We start from the raw sequence: 22,580 nt of genomic DNA on the forward strand, positions 1-22,580 counted from the left end.
AGCTGTATCTCAAAGTTATATGACACTTACTGTACACTCGGTGATGGGAACATTTACCCAAGAACTAGAAATAGCAAGATATCACAAAATGAGGGAACAGGAGTTGGAAATAACAGCAAAACGTGGGACCCTCATGATAAGGAAAGCTTCTTAGTAGCGAACCCAGTATGCCACGACATGGAGGAGGGTTGTCTTGGTGAAGAAGCTAGTACTGTAGCAGGGGTTTTGATCACCGAAGCAGAGAACCAAACTGCTGACTTACAGCCTATAGTTACAACTGCCGACTCACAGCTAGATAGTGTAGATCCCCTGTCGGCATCAGTGCCGCCCATTGATGATTTTACCTGTTCTGGCAGTGGGCTAACCCCAAAGTTGCTTCTCCTGTCATGGAATATTGCTGGAGTCGACAAAAATCTGAAAGACCCGAATGGGCTGATTATGTTGACTCCAGTGACTTCTGCCTATTGCAGGAAACATGGGCAATGGATATTCCACACAGGATGGGATACAAAACCTTTGGTATAAAGGCAGTCCAGTCCGACAGGGGGAGGCCGTCCGGGGGATTGATCATATGGCTCAAAGTCACTTTGACAATAAGGGTTGAACCTATAGATACAGGAACCCCTGATATTCTGGCCTTAAAACTTGTAACCTTAAAGGGGGACGAATATTATATTGTTAATGTTTATAATAGACCCATTGGTCGTTCCAAGGTGTCACCTACTTTGGAAACCTTGGACTCCTTCTTGCAAAAGGGTGGTTGGTGATGTTCCTGTAATTCTGGGAGGCGATTTAAACTGTAATTTTGAACCGGTTCTTGGGATTACTGATGTCTTTGAGGACGAAGACCAGGCATATAAAATTCCCCAGCTTGATTTCTCAAAATGCGTTAAATGCTCTACTCTGGCCGTCCAACTATTGAGGCTAACTGCTGATCACGGACTCAGAGCATGTAACGGCCGCCTTCCATCTGACCTAACTAAACAGCCAACCTTTGCGAAATCTAAAAGTAATCTAGACTTCATACTCGTCTCACTAAATATTTGGGATTTTATGGTTGATTTTAAAGTGGCAAATAGGGACGAGAGCGATCACTATCCTCTAGAACTTCATATTGATGTAAACATGCTCAGTGATAGCCCTGCCCCTATATCGACTGAGACTGCCACTGGTAAAATATGCGAGCCGGTACACATTAATAATAACAGACGTGCTCTAAAATGGCCGCACATTTTATCTGAAGGTAAGGCCTTAGCATCGGTTTATTCACTTTTTGGGACGATGTTTGCGCCTATAGTTGGACAACCCTTCTCACCTGACCACTATGATTATTTTGTTGAACTACACAAGGTTTTTTTCAATGAGTTAAGAACCTATTTGTCTAGAATGCCTAAGAAAAAGCATCAAAATGTACGAGTGGGATGCCACGGGAAACTCTGGTATGACCACTCATGTAGGTTGGCTAAGAGGAAGCTCTTACTTGCTATTAAAAACAAATCAAAAGAAGATGTCAGACTTGCAAGGGAAGAGTACAAGCATGTCCAAAAAACCTCAAAATAATCATGGGAAGAGTCGATTTGGGCTGACATGTTGGCTGCTGCAAAATCAAATGACAATGTTGGTTTTTGGAGGATGGTTGCAAATGAGGGGCATGCAGGTAGAGTTGTGAAGGACACGTTTTTAGATGAATTGACATGGGTGACACACTTCACATCTCTGTATAAACAATATGATAGTGGTGTTGACGAGATTCCATGGCTACCTCCACCTGCTGAATGTCTTGACTTTACTTTGGATGAAACAAAAAGGGCAATTAACGAACTAAAAAACAGTAAAGCTCCTGGCCCTGATAAAATACCGGGCGATTTGTATAAACATGAAATCGAAGTTTGGGCTCCTTATATAAATCGCTTGTTTAATGCCTTGTCCAAAAATTGTCAATTCCCTGATAGCTGGCGTGCAGCAGAAGTTGTTTTAATTTTCAAAAAGGGGAATAGATCTGTTCCTTCAAATTACAGACCAATTAGTTTAATGGACACCCTGCAAAAACTCTATGCCAAACATTTATTATTTCGGATAAATGAATGGCTGGAGGAATCAACAATACTTTCCAAATTCCAAGCAGGCTTCAGGAGCAAGACCAGTACTATAGACCAGGTCTTCCGATTTTGCTGTATATATTGGAAATATGTGCACATTAGGAAAGGTCATCTGTACGTAGCTTTCGTAGACTTGAGAGCGGCATTTGACCTTGTCCCTCGCAATTTGCTCTGGAGAACCTTAAATGAAGCCGGCCTGCCATGGTGTCTTTTGGTACAAATAATTGAGTTGCACGCTAGAAATCATGCCAATATTAGGTGGGGTCCAAATGGTGAACTGACGCGTGACATTCCAATTGAGCGTGGTGTCCGGCAAGGATGCGTCTTGGCCCCCACCCTATTTTCTTTATTTGTCAATGATGTTCCTGATCACTTGAATGTTTGTAGCAATGATTCACCGCAGCTTAACAGAGAGAGGGTGCCTGCGTTGCTCTTCGCGGATGCTACTATCTTAATATCCCAAACCAAGAAGGGCCTCCAGGCACTCTTAAACTCCTTTAGTAGCTACTGTGTGACCAAAGGACTAGAAATAAACGTTGACAAAACTAAATGTATGGTATTGAACTCTATTAGACCAGACAGAGGGGACTTGACCTTGAATGGTCAAACTTTAGGGACTGTGGACAATTTTTCTTATTTGGGGGTAGTACTCGATTCAAAATTAACATGGAAGGCCCAAATCGAGAAAAGTAAGGTGTCATATGCCCATAATGTCAAACCAATCATTAACAAATTGAATGCCAGTACAAGTAAGAGCGTAACCCCTGTACTTGAACTTTTTAAATTTAAAATCCAATCGGCCGCCCTGTATGGGGCAGAGATATGGGGACCTTGGGCCAGGGAGAGCTTCCAAGGCCTAGATAACAAATTTATGAGAACAATTGTAAGGGTTCCCACCAGTACACCATTAATTCCCCTCCAATATGATCTGAATTTTAAACGAACTGATTATTTGACTATCATAAGACCATTAATGTTTTGGATAAGGATATGGTCCACCCCAGAATTACTTGAATATAGGAATGGCCTTCGAGAGCTATTGAATCTAGACTCTTTTAACTCCATTCTATGGTTTGGGCATATTAAAAAATGGTTCTCAATACTGGGCTTGCACCCATTGTGGGAAAATCCAGATAATCTACCACCCCTTGCCAAGTCCATAGTAAAAAGAGCCTTTTGGTCTTATATGACTAATAGGCTTGCACATGAAAATAGAACTGGGACCTTAATCCAAGACTTCTTATCTTTTAAAGATGAACCTTGTTTTGAATCCTTTTTGGACGAAATAGAGCCTCCAGTTGCGAAGTCTCTTTTTTTGAAATTCAGGTATGGGAACCTTATGTCGAATTCCAATATAGAACGCTGGTCAAAGAAAAATTTGGAATGTCTGAATGGCAAAAGTGGGAAATGTTCTATGTGCCCAGATTCTTGTACGGAGAACGAGGTCCACATGTTGTTTATATGCAAAGCGTATTCAAAAGCCCGAAAGAGATGGATAAAACCCATGTGTGCTCTCCTAGGAACTAGATCTTGTCTCACAGCATATAGGATTATAAAAACTAATACTGCCCAGTTTATTGTATTCAGTATCAGTAGGTTCCTCTTTTCTGTGTATATTGTTCGCAGGAAATTTGGTCAGATGCTTTGAGCAGGACTTTTTTATAAGTCTATGCTTCTGCCGTTAAATGAAATATGTTTAAAAGAGGATGCTGGAAATTTATTTTGTACTGTATTTTAAAAGTCAATTGTTTTTAAAAAGTATTGATGTATGTATATTGCTAAGACCCTCTGTTTTATGTATGTATATATGTGTGTCTTTTATGGCCAACTGGCCGAAATAAAGAATAAATAAAATAAAATAAAAAGTTATTTTAGGTTTATTTGTTAATTGATTGGTTCAAATTGTATTGCAATGTGTTAATAAAATGTATTTGTAAAGTTATAAAAAAGTATTACTGAATTGAACTTATGGGTTACAAACACACCCATACCAGGTACTCATACATGAACTCACAAATCCATTGAGTTACTCACGCAGGTACTGACACACCCACACAGCCACTCACACACCCACTCAAAATCCCATATAATCACTCCTGCACCCATTTACACATACAAACACCTACTGACAAAGTCTCATATACCCATACATCCACTCACACACTGATACAAGTATTGACACACCAAGCCATACACTGATACAGGTATTGACACACCCAGTCACACACTGATACAGCCACTCATACACCCAGATATGCACCGATACTGCCACTCACACCCAGCTACACACTGATACAGCCAGTCATACACTGATACAGCCGGTCACACACCTACTCACACACTGATACAGCCACTCACTCACACAGCCATCTAACAATACAAGCACTCACACAACAACTTACACACTGATACAGCTACTGACATACCTACTCATGCACTGACAAAGCCACTTACATATACACTTACACACCCACACACTCACTTGCACATTAATTTAAATTTTATTCTAGATGACATTGTAAAACATGTGCTAATGTCTTCCTTAATACTGTATAGGAGTACTCCCCTTCGTGAATATTAAACTAGTCACATGTACTATTTTAATTTCACTTATACAGGATGTGTGACATATACACATGCAAAACCTAACAACACTTAAACACACAATTGCACAAAAACATAAAACACGTAGTTAGCTCTTTCTTTGACCAGATGGAGAAGTCCTGAAAAGAAAATAACAAAGAAGACGTCCTCTGGGATTTATTTATACACTTATGTGCACATCTGATCACGCATAACCAATCTAACTGCATACACACCACAATTATTCATAAAGGACACCGCCGACCTAGTGGCTACAGTATATTGGCACAGAAATTTACGCAAGGTCAATAGTGTTTGCAATTTTCTAAGTTCATTTATTATAGTTAATGTTAAAAACAGGCCAAGACTTTTGTATTCAACAATAATTAGAAACAATTAATTCCAAATTCAATGACAATTAATCACATAAATCACAGTTAAAATCAATAAACCAAAAAACACGAGAGATAAACCAGACAGGTATCTTACTCTTTAGTTACCACACCCCAGAATTATATAATCTTGTACACACGCCCTGATATCTTGTAACCATCAATATCTAGGGTGCTTGTCCGTACAGCTGGGTATATGGCAACAAAAACAGTGCGTCGAAGCGTTTAGAAGGCTTTATCTTATTCCACCTTCTTTATCAAGACACTAAATTAAAACCTCTTGTTTTTTTATAAAAAAGAGAAACAAAGTATTTTGCAAACATATATCAAAAAAAGACCACAATTTGTACAAAGTGATTGTCTGGTGACTTATATCCTAAAGCTGTAAACATTATCAAAAACTAAATACATTTCATCTCAAATAATGTAAATGAATCCCAGTATACATGACAATCAACATTCTTTTTAGTGCCATAATTGTAATCCACCATGTCGCACTAAAGACAAAGATAACCGTGAATACACCATTGTCACGCTTGCAACTTGACTATTATGACACCAGAGATTCACTTGCTCGACTTCCTTGCCCCATCAATTACACCGCTAGTAGTCACTTGAATGCTGTTCCGGTGATATTCACCCTTACTCTGCGGTAATCTGAGGTATTCTACCCCAACCAATTGAACGCATCACAGTGTGAATTTATTCCCATATGGCCTCATCCTTACCTTCAAAGATGGGCGATAACATGAAGTACTATATAATAGTCATTGATTTGAATACCTGGCTGTATGCGCACTATCCTATTCAGCCCGCTAGTAGTTGGTATAGTGTCACTATGGCACTTCTGGCACATTACTGGGCATTTGGTGTCATACTTCGCTACCTGGCCTTAGTTCTGTGTCGCATCCTTACACTCTTGCTAGGCCTTTCATACACTGTAAAATGGCCGCCACAATCACAGCCGCTACTCTCAACATGGCGCCACTAGTTGGATTCCACTCCGCTAGTCCCCGCTTTAGATGATCAATGCTGGGGATTGGTTGCCCCGCCTCACCCCGGATGCCTGCTGACTATATCACCAACACTTTTTCGTGATCTATACCACCCAGTTCCGGCAGCGTGGGATAGGTCTGCCACTCCCTACGCGGTCTTCAATTGTAAGTATTTCATCTTGTTGTTCGAGTGTGAACCCTGTAGGTCAGAACCACTGCTACGATGTGACGACGTGAGTCCTGGGGGTCTAAGGCAGAGCACTGCAGTAGCAGGCGCATGCTGCACCGCAAGAGGATCAAACTCCAGTTGATCCACCTTGAGTGTGGGGCTGCAATACGTCTCTCTACATCACTTCCCACCATGCCCACAGACACAGATGAGATATGGTTCGGTCGGGATGGGGAGGCGTGACACGTCTCCAGCACTTGGGCTTGCTGGGGTCTGGTCCCTCCACTTGTACCCAGTGTCTTACTGACTATCCTCGCTGGTTTTGTCCCTTCTTACCCTTCGTGAATGCTTCACAGCCTGATACTGCAGGGTACACCACCCATGTCTAGCAGATGATTGCTTGCTCGACAGTGCCATTAAACCATTTTCTTTTCCCAGGACACTGTGAATTCACATGTCGTTTACCTGTTGGACACTGATGGGGCCAGGCTATTTTACATGTTAGGTGAGTAAAACTGTGCATGATATAAATGAAGCTACGTTTTAACACAGGAAAACCTTTCCTAATTAGTTGTTTTAGGATTTGAACTACTATTTTTAGTTCACCAGTGTCACTTCAATTGCGACGCTAGCTTGCATTCACTGTTTGCACCAAATGGGTCACAATATGTATTTTTATACAAGAGATAGTTGTTTTTAACAAGGAGCGATACCATGATAATTGGTTAATCATGTCATTTGTTTCCTATAGGTTGTCCATCATATCTGTGGGTACTCCACCTTTATATGTACTACGTGGTAGATTGAGGTTAGTTAACCCTTACAACACGGTGTGTAGATAATAGTTTCACTTCTTGGTCCTGAAGAATTTCTGCTAAATAACTCTGACAATAAAGGCAAGAAACATGTTGACTCCTTAGAGCAGAGCGCAACATCTTGACATGTAGTACCAGGTAGTCACCCCTCTCAAATTATAATTTTTAACCAGGTTGGAAGACAGCCATAATAAAACTTCGTTTTGGACTTCCTCACCTGTTTTAATTTTGCACCCACACGTAACTCCACTACATCTAAATTTGATAGGTCCCTCACACCCACAGCACAATACAGCAAGGAATAAAAAATCTTGGCCAGAGAGCTCCTCATATGGTGCTCGTCGGGTATTGATATATAACAAAGAAAATTGCCTAAACTGATACAGCTAGTCAAATGTACATTTAACTCAAAAAGGAAGAAATCTCATTTCCACCCGAGATTTTGCTAGTTAATAGCGATTTATTCGTTCAGTTTTTTGTGGTTATTTTACAATTTTTTTTTCATGTTATATACAATAAGACACTACACCATTAAACAAAACACCATTATAACAATATTCATTCATACTCATCAGACATATCACAGTCGTTCAAAATCCATACATCCATTCATACACAAATCTGACAATTCCATCAGTTGCGGAAATGACAGTGGGAGGAAATCAGTTAAAAGGAGAGAGAAGGAAGAAAGAAAAAGGTTGCTCAATAAATCAACGTACAAGGTATAATACACAAATGCTTATTAACCTAAAAGATAGTACACTTGGAATTGAATAACACTCGAATTATTTGATGGAAAATTGTATGGCACTGTGTACAAATAAACTCAGGTGCAGTATTTATCAACACTTGGGTTTTTTAGGTAAGAGCAACACTTTGTACAAGGGCCTATGCGTTTCGAGTCCCAATCGAAGTTAAAGCGGGACTCTCATCAGGGCCACTGGAGTATCCAACTGGTCTGCAAGGCAACTTTGAGGGTGTAGTGGAGCAAAAAGTCTCTATTTATTAAAGAACGGCGAGTGTGGACTGTATCTTTGGACGGGCGCTAGGAAGTAATCACACGCGCTGGGTTGACATCCTAGAGGTCCGTTAGAAGTCTACGGATCCAGGAAGGCCAGAGGGAGAGGGTTCCACGTGTTGTATAGTTAGAGGAAACCTGATCGGTTCCTACACAGTCCACTGATGTTCGCGTGTTAGTCACTGTGCTAGTCTGTTCCAGGGTTACATAGACAGCTGAAAATCTGCACGATGGCAGCCGCTTGACTCAAATGACGAGCGTGGAAAGTGGACTTGAGAATTAAACTGTCATCAAGGGGGATTATTAATCCTAGTGGAACTCAATCTCGCGCCGACCCGACGAGGAGCAGGCCCTATGATGAAGCATGACACCCAGCTGGCCGGGTGTGTGAGGGCTCTAATTCTGAAAGAGGGGATTCCCCTTTCCCTTCCTTCACAGTAGGACTACCTGCTGTCCTTGTTGTTGTGCTCTATCCCCACTTCTTACTGACCCACCTAAGAACTGCATACCATTCTCTGGTAATGTCATTAGCTGGGCATGTATGCTGGACCTTATAAAATCCCAAAGTTCCCACTTTGTTTAGAGGTCATGAATCCATAAAATAATTACAAAATGAAAAGATTACCTTGTTTTATTGCATTACCAAAGACAGCACATAAATTACATTACCATGAATTGTGTTATTTTATTTTTAAAATGTATAATATCAATATTTATAAGAAAATAATCCATTTTATAGTTGTAAAAAACTGTTTTACTAACCTAAACTTGTAGTTAAAATTGTAGTACAATGTATTCTAAAACAATCCTACAAATTCACTAAAAAAGCAAAGGTTACAGGGTATTATAGTAAGGAAATAAAACTTTGAAAATCATAGAAATTCACAGGAAAAACAAAGGTTACAGGGATGTTGTAGTTAAGAAACAGAAATTAAAAAAATTAGAAATTCACAGAAAAAACATAGCTTACAGGGATGTTGTAGTTAGACCCATACAGCTACTTACACACCCACTCACAGACTAACACAGCCATTCACACCCACTCACAGACCCATACAGACATAGAAATATACTCTCAGAGAACCAGACACCACTCACACACCCACTCACACACTCATAAAATAACTTGCACATCCACTCACAGACTTATACATCCACTGACACACCCATACAACCACTAATATACCCACTCAAACACTGATACAACCACTAAACCACCCAACCACACACTGATACAGCCACTCACAGAGCCCTTCACACACCCAGAAACTATTCACACACCCAACCACAGAGCCATGCCGTCACTTACTCACCCTCTGAGAAAACTAGCCACTCATACACCCAGTGACTTATCCATACAGCCACTCTCTCACATACTGATACATTCACACAGCCACTTAAATAACATCTGTTAAAATAGTATCACTCTTCAGTAGTACAGAAAGTATGTATATATTTAAATCAAACAAACGTCTATGAGACACTCACATTCACTGATGATGTCATCATTTCAGATTTAATGAGTGATGTCAACAGTGATGTCACTGACCATGTCACAAGTGTTGTAATATGTGAGGTCATAAGCAGTGCATTGCAGGGGAATAAGCTATAGTTAGCTCAGGTACCTGTAACTGCTGTATTTCGATGGTTTTGTACAGGTAAGATCTCAGCTTAATTGTAACATCCCTCTAACTTTTGAGTTTTTCAGTGAATTGCTAAGATTTTTTAAATTCTATTTCCTAAGTATGACATCGCTGTTACCTTTATTTGTTTCAGTTAAAATGTCAAAAATACAATACAATAGGAATCCCACTGCAATATATAAAAATAGAGAATAATTTGAAGAGCTAAATGACACCAAAATGACCAAAATGCAACAAGGGGAGCAGGAGACATGAATTTAAAAAAAGGTAAGTAAAAATAGCGCCAAAAACCTAAAAGCTTCTTGGCGCTATTTTTACTTACCTTTTTTTAAAATTCATGTCTTCTGCTCCCCTTGTTGAATTTTGGTCATTTTGGTGTCGTTTAGCTCTTTAAATTATCTTGTCACTTGTCTCAGTAACTAAAATGAATAAAATTCCCCTTTTGGATCTTTTGCAAAAGAAAACACCAATAGGTCTTTTTTATTCTTGTTTATTGCAAGAATTTGGGGATGATTTAATGGAATGTCAGGGGAGGTGGGTTGGCAAACTGGGGATACCCGATATTAGGGTCTTTGATTCAGTTAAACTTGCCTCAGAATGCTTAATAACTGGGATGATGAAATCTCAACATTTTATGTGTTTACATGATCTGTATTATACCCCTAGCAATGTTACAAAATGGAGTACGACAAGCGGGACAAAATGTAATCGCTGTGGGTTGTATGCTGCAGATGCTGAACATATGTTTTTTGGCTGTTCTAAATTGGGAGAGTTCTTTAAACAAATTGAGAATTTTTTGAGTGCTGTGGTAAAGCTTAATATCAAAGTAACATCTGAGATGGTTTTAATTGGTTTAGAGGCCGGAATGTCAAGACCTAAACCTTTAACTTGTTTTCTTTTTATTTGCACAGCAGTAGTTCGAGCATGTATTACCAAGTAATGGATTAATGCAGACCCCCCTTCTTTTTTTAGTTGGAGGGAAAGATTATTATACATGTATAATATTGAATCTGCCATATATAAACTTAAAGGGATTAGAAGAAGAGCTTTTGGGGAAAACATTTGGGAGTTTATAACTGATTGGATTTAGACATTGTTTGATCCTGCTTATAATAGAAGCGATATGATGATGTGGCTCTTATTTTACTTTGGCTGCTTTTCTGTTTTCTTCTTATCGCTTTATTTTTTGCTCTGCTGTATTGATATGTGATTGACCATTTCTGTATATCCTTGCATAAAACAATAAAATTAAAAACAAAAAACAAAAAAAAACTAAAAGCTTCATGGGTAGTCAATGGTCACAATAGACTTCTTCATTGTCCTGGGTATAAGTGGGAGCAGGTGCAGCACTTCAGGTCTCTTCACAGCTCTCAAACAGCAGATGCAGTCTTCTTCTGTTCTTCCACAGTTGCAGAGTATTTTGAGGAAGGTGACTTGAGGTGTCACATTTATGTTTGGCACTAACTTGTAGGTGGGATAACTCCTGGCCTCTTGCTAACCAATAAGTAAAAGTTCCCAAGGGGAACTTACCCACTTTTGCAGCAGTACTTGTGTGTCTCATTGTAAAATAAATCTCACAGTAGCCCTTACTCACTGGGTTTTTGTTCTTGAGAACATGGCAGCCACGTAGCACACAGGTTGCAGAGCTCCGGAGGCACCCAGCTACAGTGATCTTGAATACCCGTAAATCCCACCACCTCCTACTGCCACTCATGCCCTGATGTGTCTTACCACTCCTGACATCCTGGTGTTCCCGATCCTGGATTTGTCGACCCAGCTATGCCATCTGGAACTAGATATCGATAGACCGCACTGGTATGGGGCCACCCTGGAGTTCAGGAAGAGCCACAGGGCAGCAGCACTAGGCTTCCTCCGAGATTTGGTGATTTCGGGACCGTTAGAGAAAGCGCAGCCAGCCGCTGCCATTAGCTGCAGAGGTAACCTGGACCTGAAAGGTAGGGGGGCTGCCGTGGGAGTCAGTCTTGGTAGGTACTAGCTAATGCCCGCGAGGAAAGAGGGGTGAAGTCTGTAAATATTGAGGAGATACAGACCTCTCTATTGGAATTTGGTGACTTGTCTGGCTTAACTTCAGGTTTCCAAAAGGGTCTGCCCATAGAGAAACCTAGGCGGTAAGGAAAAAAAAGGGAAAAAAAGGATGAGATCCCAGACCACAAACTAAAGATTACACCCTCTCTGTGATCCTTTTTAAAAGTACAACCATCAATACTAACACTAAAAAGAACACCACAAGCGGAGGCAGAGAGGTTTGGAGACAACTGAGGCACTATAGCCACATCCATGGAGATGGGAGAGCAGCTCGGCCATGGCAAACCCCAGGATAGTGCTGAAGCCATTACTTTAGATGGATTAAAGAACTGCAAGGGCGGTAGCACTGAGGATAAAGTGTACGTAGACCATGGAGGGCATATACCAGTTAAAAGCTAAAAAAACCCTGATAATAGGAATCTAGTGGAATCTTCGGTTAGCTCTCTGGAGGCGATGCTGGGGTCTCTTACTGCAAACATCAAGAATGGGTTTGCAGTATCGGAAGAAAATCAGCACAAAATACGCGGCTTCTGTGAGGCATTAGAAAAAAAGATGGACACTCTATCTGAGAGGACACAAACACCTGAGAACACAGTGGAGGAGCTACAAAAAGACCTTGCAAGTAGTAAAACGGAGTTCCAAGCACTGCGCAGGGATGAGCAGGGTCTTCAGGAAAAATTGGAGCAGTTAGAAAATAATTCCAGAAGGAATAATCTGAGGATTCTGAATTAAAAGGGAAAGAGGGTGACGATCTAAAAACATATGTGGTAGCTCTCATAGAAGCTTCAGTTCAGGTAGATGAGAGTGAGGTGGATATCCCAAAGGATATTCAAAGACTACATAGAGGCCCCTTCATGAGAAATCCAGGTAGAGTGAAGCCAAGGAAGATTCTAATTAACTTTCAGACATGTGCCCTAAAGGGAAAATCCTCTTGTCTGCACTAAAACTAAAATCCTTGAAAGGCCCTGATTTCTCATTTGAAATTAGATCAGACTTATCATGAGCTACTCTAGACAGACAGTGGAAGTTGAACAAATGTATGGATGACTTTTAAAAAAACGGGTAACTGTACAACTCAAATTCCCTGCATCACTACAAATAATGCACAACAATAAAATGCATATGATAAGAAGTACACGGGAAGCAGATGAGTTGTTAGAAAACTTCAAGGGATTTGGAGGGGGTAGTTGAGTGGGCGGCAAAGGTTGTAAGGTAATGATCAGGTGTTCACTACACACAAACACAGTTTCCTTTAGTGGGGCTGGGTGCCAGCGGGGCAAAAGAAACATTTGGACTAACATCTGGTCCAAGAAGGAGAAGCAGGGGAGGGTTCTCCAGGGTAGGGTGGAGGGAAGGAAGGTTATGCCAGGTTCCTAGAGCTAACTCTGTTTCTGGCCACCTGCGTGAGCTTCACTGGCTCAGGGTTGCGATCCGAATTAAGTTCAAAGCCCTGAGCTACATGTTTAAAATCAAAACAGGTTGGCCCCCCAGTACTTAATGGTGAAAAAAACATCCAGGCAAAAACAGTATAATAACTGGCAACTTGTTATTATCAAAAATAGAAACACAAGCAAAAGAAAAAATATTTAAAGACAGCAAATGTGGTCATACATAAAATGTAATCATATTAATAACAGTTGATAAACATGTTCAATCAAAGTACAAAATTTATATAAAATGAATAAAATCACAGTACAGTATTTAGGTTACGATATCTCTGATTTCAAAAGAACCAGTTAAGGAATATGGGATTGTTCACAGCTGAGTGACAAAGTAGATGTTTTTTTCTGCCAACGCGTTTCGACGCAAACACTGCGTCTTCATCAGGACAACATCAGCTTTTGTTCCGTTATAGCTTTCTGTTCGTTTTTTTCAAAGGCGGTACTGATTCCAGATTTTGCCAGAGATAAATAATACTACGTTCTCGTTACGTCCTTGTTATCTGTATTTTAGAGTTCACAGAATCTAGTGTTGCTCTGTCGATAGCGTCCTCATCATGAAAGTGACCCCCGACTTGTCAAGGCTGAACGGGTTTAGAGTGTGATTATAATGAAGCCATCCAACGGTTTAAAAACAAATATAATCAAGGATAGTGCAGCACACAACGAGCCGTGTCACTGTAGCATCGGTTATCATGGAGTAGGCAGGCTCTGACTATTCGTGTTAAAACGCAGGATACAAGGAAGTTAACGGCTAAAGTCAATTATCCTCCTGCGGAACTGCAAAATTCGATGTTCAAACGGAGCCTGGTTTGGAATAGTGATCGAGTGTGGTCTTTGGCAGCAACTGGATTTGTAACGAAGTGTTTCTATTTTTGATAATAACAAGTTGCCAGTTATTATACTGTTTTTGCCTGGATGTTTTTTCACCATTAATTGCTTAGCCCTGATCCAGGAATCTGATCTTATTCAGGGGGTCCCTGTTTTATGCCTCTATGGCCCCCCAGTACTTGCAGTCTTTGGTACATCCCTATGTGCCTTCTCGTTGCCTACGCTCTTCCACTAAAGGTACATTTTGCGTGCCCAGAGTCAGACTATCTTGATGGGCGGTTGAACATTTGCTTGTCTTGGTCCTTCCTTACGGAACTTCCTTCCCGTATTGATTCGAAATGAAACTGTGTATACCCAATTCCGCAAATCCTTAAAAACGTGGCTCTTTAACCAATAATCGTTAAGCTGATATCTGTTCCTCGTTCTGGTTGGCGCCGGGAAACCGTTTTTGGGTAGCTGTAATAATAGTAATAATATTAATAATAAGGTTGAAGTGGTTCACGTGGTGGGGGGCATATGAGAAAAAGTAAAAAAAATGCCGCAAATACCTCAGACAAATTAGGTAAATTCAGCAAAATAAGAACATGTCCATTTAGATCCTAATTTGGAATGTTAATGGGATACATGTGAAGGGGCAGAGGGATAGGATATTGCAATATCTTAGAGATTCCCCTGCTCATATTTTGATTCTACAGGATGCACACTTACTAAAAAAGGAATGTGTCAATATTTTTTTTAAACAAAGATGGGTACAACAAGTTTTATGCACAGACCACAGCAGGAATGTAAGAGGGGTTTTAATAATAGTGAAAAAGCAATAAAAAAATGGTTGTCACAGATGAGGGTGAATAAAGGAGGGAGTAGGATTATAGCAGACGCCAAAGTAGAGGATAGGTCTTTAACATTAGTAGGCTACTATGGTCCAAATCACGATGATTTTGAACCACTTAAAAATTTGTTTACAAATCTCGTTGAATTCTCTGGTCCAATAATCGTGGCAGGAGATTTCAATGTGGTATTGGATCTATAATTAGACATATCAAACAAAACCAGAGCGGTACCGACGCCTAACTGACGAGCACTCTTAAAGGCCATGATGACTCAGCACACTTTGTGTGACCTTTGGAGAGAGAGAGCAGGTCATTTACTGGATACATCTTTGCATAACAAGAAATATGGGAACAGATCAAGAATAGATTACTTCTTAGGAGACTGGAGCCTTAGAGAGGACATCTTAGATATTGGATATAAGGCGGCCCACCTTTCAGATCACTCAGCAGTTGCATTAAAACTTAAAAACAGCATTAGGTGTGTAGAAAGAAGGTGGACATTAGACCGCACCATACTGGCAGACAGTGAAGTAATGGGTAACACGAAGGAAGAGTTTAGAACATTTATATAGCAGCTCAGCTACAAATGGAATTGATATGGAGATAAAAAGATCGGAACTAGAGGGGATCAGAGCAGAGTTAGAAAAGAAGCAGCTTCTGTTGAGGAATCAAATATCAGAAATCCTCCAAATAAGGATTAGAAAGAGGTGGGACGCCAGTAAGCTAGCACATTTTGAGTATGGAAATGGCGCAGGAAAGCTCCTAGCCTGGAAGGTTAAGACGGATTAGAATAGAAATCGGATTATGGAGATTAAGGAGGATCAGTCCGGGAATATTCTGAATAGTGAGACTGAGATCAGAGAGGCCTTTAAGGAGTTCTGTTGAATCCTATATGTGGAGGAGGAGAAGCCTGTAGATGCAAGGATTGAAGACTGGTTAGCTGAATCTATTCAATCCATAGACGATAATCAGCAAAAAAAAATTCAATCAAGGGATCACTCAAGAAGAAGTGGTTAGGGCCATTCAGTCTAGTAAAGGGGGCAAAGCGGCTGGGCCAGATGGCATCCCAATGCAGCTTTATTAAATCTCGTCGGAGGTGTTATCCCCTCTTTTGACATCAGTGATGGTTGAGACACTAGATCAAGAAATGCAGATACCAAAATCGTGGAATGAGGAACCTGTTACCTTTATTCTGACCCCAGGTAAAGATCCGGCGATATGTGAGTCATATAGACCGATATCTCTCCTGAATTTAGATTACAATATTTTTCACAAAATGTTTGGTTAATAGACTAACAAATATTGCGGGCCATGCAATTCACAAAGATCAGAGAGGTTTTGTGAAAGGGAGGCTTCTGCATAAGCTCACCTATGAGCTAATCGGGCCTAATGATTTTGCAACAACTTTTGACACCCCTCTAGCAATAATCAGAAATCAACATGAGGAGAGTGTTTAAAGCGATTGTCCAACTAATGAAGGGTTGGGCACACCTCCCGTTAATGCTTCTGGGGAGAGTGAGCTTGGTCAAGATGACTATACTGCCAATATAACTCATATTTAACTCCATACCATTGCATTTCAATAAAGTTACCATGCACAAAATTCAGCAGGCAATAAATTATTTTATTTGGGCATATAAGGGTATTAGGATTTCCTGGAAAAAACTGCGGAGGAGGGAGAAGGGAGGATTAACCCTCCCAGATATACAAAACTAAGCATGGGCCTTCCAACTGACAAACTCTAGAATGCTCACAAAGACACCAGACGGATCTATAATAGGCACAATGTTCTCGGCAATGTTAAAAGAATGTAATGCATATGCAGATGGCTTCCACTTTAAATTCGGAGATCCAATTAAAAAAAATCTAATTAAAGGTATTACAATTGATGGCAAAAATGTATTATCACATTAGACGTCTTTTGAAATTGGACTACTATTCTCATTTTGCCTGAATCTGGAAGTCGCCAGGGACTCCGGAGTGCCTCAATGATAAACTGGTCCTACCCATCAAAAACGCTGATCTAAGGACCTAGGGAGACTTGACTAAGGAGGAAAATTTGTTACCCTGGCAAGATCTAAACGGGTTAATGAAGGCTATCCTCTCAAAGTTCAAATTACTTCAACTAAAAAGCTGGGAGCAAAGTAGGAAATCGACATTGGGTGTAGGCAATATTTTAGAGGAACAGCTGGTTGCAAAAAAAAACAGAGAATGAGGAAGTCGCATTCTGGTACTGGCATATTCATGACACCATGGACAGAGAGTTCACTCTGGCAGAGGAACTGTGGGGAAGTTACTTGCCAAGGGAGCAGCTGCAGAATATTTGGAAAGTATCAATGCACACACTTTACCTCACTGTCAGACCTGCCTTTGAGGAGAAATCACTTCTTTTCACTTTACAGGGCATATATATCACCTGAAAAACTATCGAAGATGGGAAAAGGAAGCCAAACCAGCTTGTCAAAATGTTGTCTGGAAAAATCTATAGACGCTCATATGTTCCATCAATGCCCTGCGTGCTTTGGGGCAAAGTGGAAACAACTATGTCAGGTATTTTGGTCAACAATTGAAGGTAAGCCTATCATTGGATATCTTTGTGGTGGTGGATGTCCTTATGGGAGCTCTTAGAGACCTAATGTTTTATGCAATCCTACTCGCCAGAAGAGAAATATGTCGTAAATGGGTGAGTAGCATACCACTGCAGCATTCTGACTAGTTGGAGTCCCTCATATATATATCCAGGATGGACCTGCTAGGGAATAAGTCTAAGAAGAAAGCCTTTGGAATACCTTACTAGTATGGAGGGAGTGCCCGGAAGGGCTGTCGTAAAATCCGGGGGGTAATGTTGACATAGGATCACAAATCTGTCCAATATTTACACCGGCAAATTCTCCGGACTTCTATAGGGTCCCTACACATTTCGATAATTAAAGCAGCTGCGGGTGTAAGTTTATACTGTGAGAGAGAGACAGGCGCAGGAAGGATAATGTTCATTGTGGTATGCCCGTCAGTGGATGGTATCTCTCTCGATATAAGGGTGAAAGGAATGAAAAATGTTTCTGAGGTTAATGAGGACACAAAAAAAAGTTGCCCTTACTCACTAAATCCAAGATGGAGAAACCCTTAGTTCCACGTGCAATACCCATGTCCCCACTCAGAGGTATGGCCAGGCTAATGAGTAGCCCCTCCTCTGTGGTCACCCAAACCAGTGACGCCCACTGGGTTTAGTGCTTACCTGACTGGAAGGACCAAAGAAAGGGCCTGCCTAGGTATTCAGTGACATCTGATTACAACAGGGGAGGCACCTTTGATGTAAATGAAATTCATGGGCACAGCTCAATTGGTCTTCTTGCCAGAGGAACATAAACACCTCCCCACAGTCAGACCATTTTCGCAGCTGTGATAAAGTTTGTACACTTCATTAGGGCTATTTACTCACTGGTTGACGGTTGGAGGCTAATGGAAATTAGCCTCCAGGTGATTCAGGCAGGTAAAATATAACTTTCCAAAAGTCCTTTACCCTTAATGCTTGTTAAAATTCTGACTTCACCATTGAGTTTGGCTTTTAACAAATATTATAAATAGTTATTTAATCAATTATTTAGCTTGTCTCTAACCTGAGATAACAGAATTATTATTTAATATTGCTTCCCAGTACATTTGTATGGGCTATCCAGGCTTCCATAGTGAAAATAGAGTTTGGGTTCTAGTCACTGTAAGCACATGCTAACATTAAATGTCTATATGTCCTAATTGTAAATACCATGCACCCTGCAGTATGGGATACAAGGCCTACATAGGGATGAATTAATATTTAAAGGGAGGTTTTCTGCTGTCAAAATGGGTCATTTGGATAGGTCAGGCTACAGTTTTAAAACTACAGCAGCCAGTCTACAGTGGTAGGCCTGCAGTCATGTTTGTTTTGTCACACCAGCTGATGGCACAGTAGTGGTGAAGTCAGTAGATAACATTTAACTTTTCATGCCTCAGTTGTAATTTGGGACATCCTATACTATAGCCCTGTAGGAAAGTTAATTAAGCTAATTAAGAGTAAGCCAATTCTAACATAATTAGGGGGTCAGAACACATTCATTGGGACGGTTGTATACCAGTTCCTTTACCATGAATGCTTTTTCCACTCATATTTTACCACACAGATGCTTTTACCAAGCAGATGCCTTTACCATATATGCCTTTACCACGCATGGTAAGTGTTATAAGGTAAGTCAAAAAAGTTACATTTTTGATAGGACAATATTGTGAGGTTTTAAAGTTCTACTAATGTTTGGACGCCCAGGCCATGCCCATTCCCAGCGATGCTAGCCAGCCTACCATCTCCGCCTAGGCCCAGGTCACCACCGAAGATACCGCCACGACCATGAAGAGCATTCACTCTGGAGCCCCCATGGACCTCTGCCCACCGCATATTTTCCACAGAGTCGCCAGAGCATCCAAGCTTCGATTCAGTACATTCCCCGACAATTGGAAACAAGCAGATGTCAAGCCCCTCCTCAGGAAGTGCTCTGCAGACCCAACAGACCTCAAAAACTACAGACCCATCTCTCTCCTCCGCTTTGCGGCTAAAGTCATCAAGAAGAACATCAACAGCCAGCTCACTAACTTCATCGAAGACAAGTCTATCCTCAACTGGATCCAATCCTTCCTCAGCGGCTGAACCCAAAGAATCAGACTCCCGCCCTTCCTCTCTGAACCCCCAGAGATCAACCGCAGAGTACCCCAAGGATCGTTGCTCAACCCCACGCTCTTCAACATCTACATGGCCCACCTCGCTGCCATCGTCAGACAGCATGAATTCAGCATACCATCCTTCGCTGATGACACCCGCTCATTATCTCCCTCATTATGCAACCCAACACCACCAGACTCAGCTGCCAGGAAGGAATGAGAGATGTTTTGTCTTCTCCTCGGAGAAGACAGAAGTCCTTGTCCTTGGACCCACCCCCCTCAGCATAGGACTAAACCTGGTGCCCTCTGCCCTCAGCAGCCCTCCCACCCCCACGGACCACGCCCAGAACCTTAGCATCATACTTGACTCCTCCCTCAGCATGAACCAACAGATCAATGCCGTCTCCTCCTCGTGCTTCAACACCCTCTGCATCCTTCGCAAGTCTTTCAAGCGGATCCTCCCTGAATCCAGAAAGACCATCACGCATGTACTTATAACCAACAGACTAAAGTACGGAAATGCCCTCTACACCGGAATCGACAAATCCCTGCTCCGGTATCTGCAGACCATCCAGAACACCACTGCCCATCCTCGGCATTCCACAACACAAGCACATCACCCAGCACCTACGAGACCCCACTGGCTCCCCGTCAAGAAGAGTCACCTTCAAGCTACTCACTCACGCCTACAAATCCCTCCACAACACCGGACCCCAATACCTCAATGAAATAGTCTAGTACCATGCACCTAAGAGAAACCTCGGGTCTGCCGGCCTCGCCCTTGCCGCAACCCAGTGCATCTGCAGAGCCAGAACGGGGCCGAAGAGCCTGCTTCGCAGCAAAGACCTGGAACAAACTCCCGCTCAACATCAGATGTTCCCCTACTCTGCACACCTTTGAGAAAAGTCTTCTGATTCCGAGCTGCACAACCTTCCGCCTCTCAGGGCCTTGAGACCCTCACAGGTGAGAAGCGCGCTTCACAAATGTCTGGTTGATTGATTGATTGAAGAATATAAAATGTATAGTTATAACTATGTTAAACAATAGGGAGGGTGTTTTAGGGGAATTTTTATTGACCTAGCATTGCTACAGTCCCTACATACTATTGAAAAACAAAAAATAGCAATGGGTCAAGAATAACTGAAGCTGTCTATAGAAACTGTGTATTTATATCAGGATACAATCAAGGAATCCAAGAGATTCGTGGTGAAAAATTGTGTTCCCATCAGATACCCATCCTGTACCGCCCTACATCATTTGGGATCCTTCACCCGAAGGAAGTGGAAGCATATCCACTATGGATTAGGTAGATTGTAGCCTAATCTTTTTGAAGGATACAGGGATGTGATGAAAGAAGAAATAGTATCAGGGGGTAAGCTGACTAGCAGTGCAAAGAAATTAGTGAAAGTGCTGTGTGCAAAAATAAGTGGATAAATTAATATTGGGTTGCGGAAATGGAAGTAACTTTTAATAGGATCCTATCCACACCCAAGGATAAAAACAGTGCAAAGTAGTGAAACAAATAACTACTTAGATGGATTCCATCTAAGTAGTTATTTGTTTCACTACTTTATCCACTTATTTTTGCACACAGCACTTTCACTAATTTCTTTGCACTGCTAGTCAGCTTACCCCCTGATACTATTTCTTCTTTCATCACATCCCTGTATCCTTCAAAAAGATTAGGCTACAATCTACCTAATCCATAGTGGATATGCTTCCACTTCCTTCGGGTGAAGGATCCCAAATGATGTAGGGCGGTACAGGATGGGTATCTGATGGGAACACAATTTTTCACCACAAATCTCTTGGATTCCTTGATTGTATCCTGATATAAATACACAGTTTCTATAGACAGCTTCAGTTATTCTTGACCCATTGCTATTTTTTGTTTTTCAATAGTTATAACTATACCTGTGGACATTTGTAACATTTGTCTATTTTAACTTTGGTTATTATAGTTATAATAAATACATATTCCTAACCATAACTAAGCTGTAACCTTTTGATTGAATGTCAGTGTTTTTTTAAATGTCTAAAACATGAATCTATGTATCATAAAGTATTTACACGTAATGATTAATATTTTGTTGAATGAGAAATAAAATTATTTGTCATTTTTTTATGTTTTTAATTTGAAAAATCACAGAAAGAGCATTGAACGAGTGAGCCTAGAATCTTCAACGATTAACTTTGGTGGAATCTTTAATTTTTGAGCAGTTCATTGGTACAGCAGTACTACCTAGATACTACTGTGGAACTATTTTCATACATCACAGTTCTAAGAATGCTTCTAATTGGTTCAAGAGTTGTTTAGTTATAGGAAACAGGAAGGAGACATCAATTTCCACTCATTTCAAGTGTGATCCTCTAATGTGAAGGTGCTGGTTTCAGAGCTAAGAGAATAGACTTTATGTATGAAAGAGTCACTGCTGAATCTTTGTATTTCAGTAAGACTGAGGGATAAGACCATGGACTGCAGCAGAAGCAGGTTGATGAGGAAGAATAGACTATCCTTGAAGTAGAGCAAGAGGTCAAGCGGTATAAGCTCCTCAAGGAGTCAGTTGTGTGGCAGTTCTTCTTAATTCCAGCGGGGAGAAGAAGTTAATGCCAAGCTGGTAACATGCACTTTGCGCCAGAAAGTAAAATGACAGGGTACACACCAGTACTTTTCCTTTGAAACTACAGCCATGAAGACACATTTGGAGTCTATCCACATCGCATGATTTGCCTGTGCTCAGAGGAGGCGTGAGGAAGAGTTACAAGAGGCTGCAGCAACAACATCAGGAGCAGCCATACGTACCATCCCTGTACCCCTTAACATCAGCAGTGTCACATGCACTTCCTCCAGCACTTGCTTCATCTGCTACAGCCTCCATACCTGCACCTAGTTCCATGGTGCCAGTGCCCCTCTTAAGACAGGACCAATATATGCTGGAAACATATGCAACTACGGACACTTATTGTTTGTTATGACACACTAAAATTGTGATGGGGAAAAGGACTTAAACATCCATCTGGAGCTAGTGATAGC

This window comes from Lissotriton vulgaris, chromosome 4_1 (genome assembly GCF_964263255.1).
Source record: "Lissotriton vulgaris chromosome 4_1, aLisVul1.2, whole genome shotgun sequence".
NCBI classification, from domain to species: domain Eukaryota; kingdom Metazoa; phylum Chordata; class Amphibia; order Caudata; family Salamandridae; genus Lissotriton; species Lissotriton vulgaris.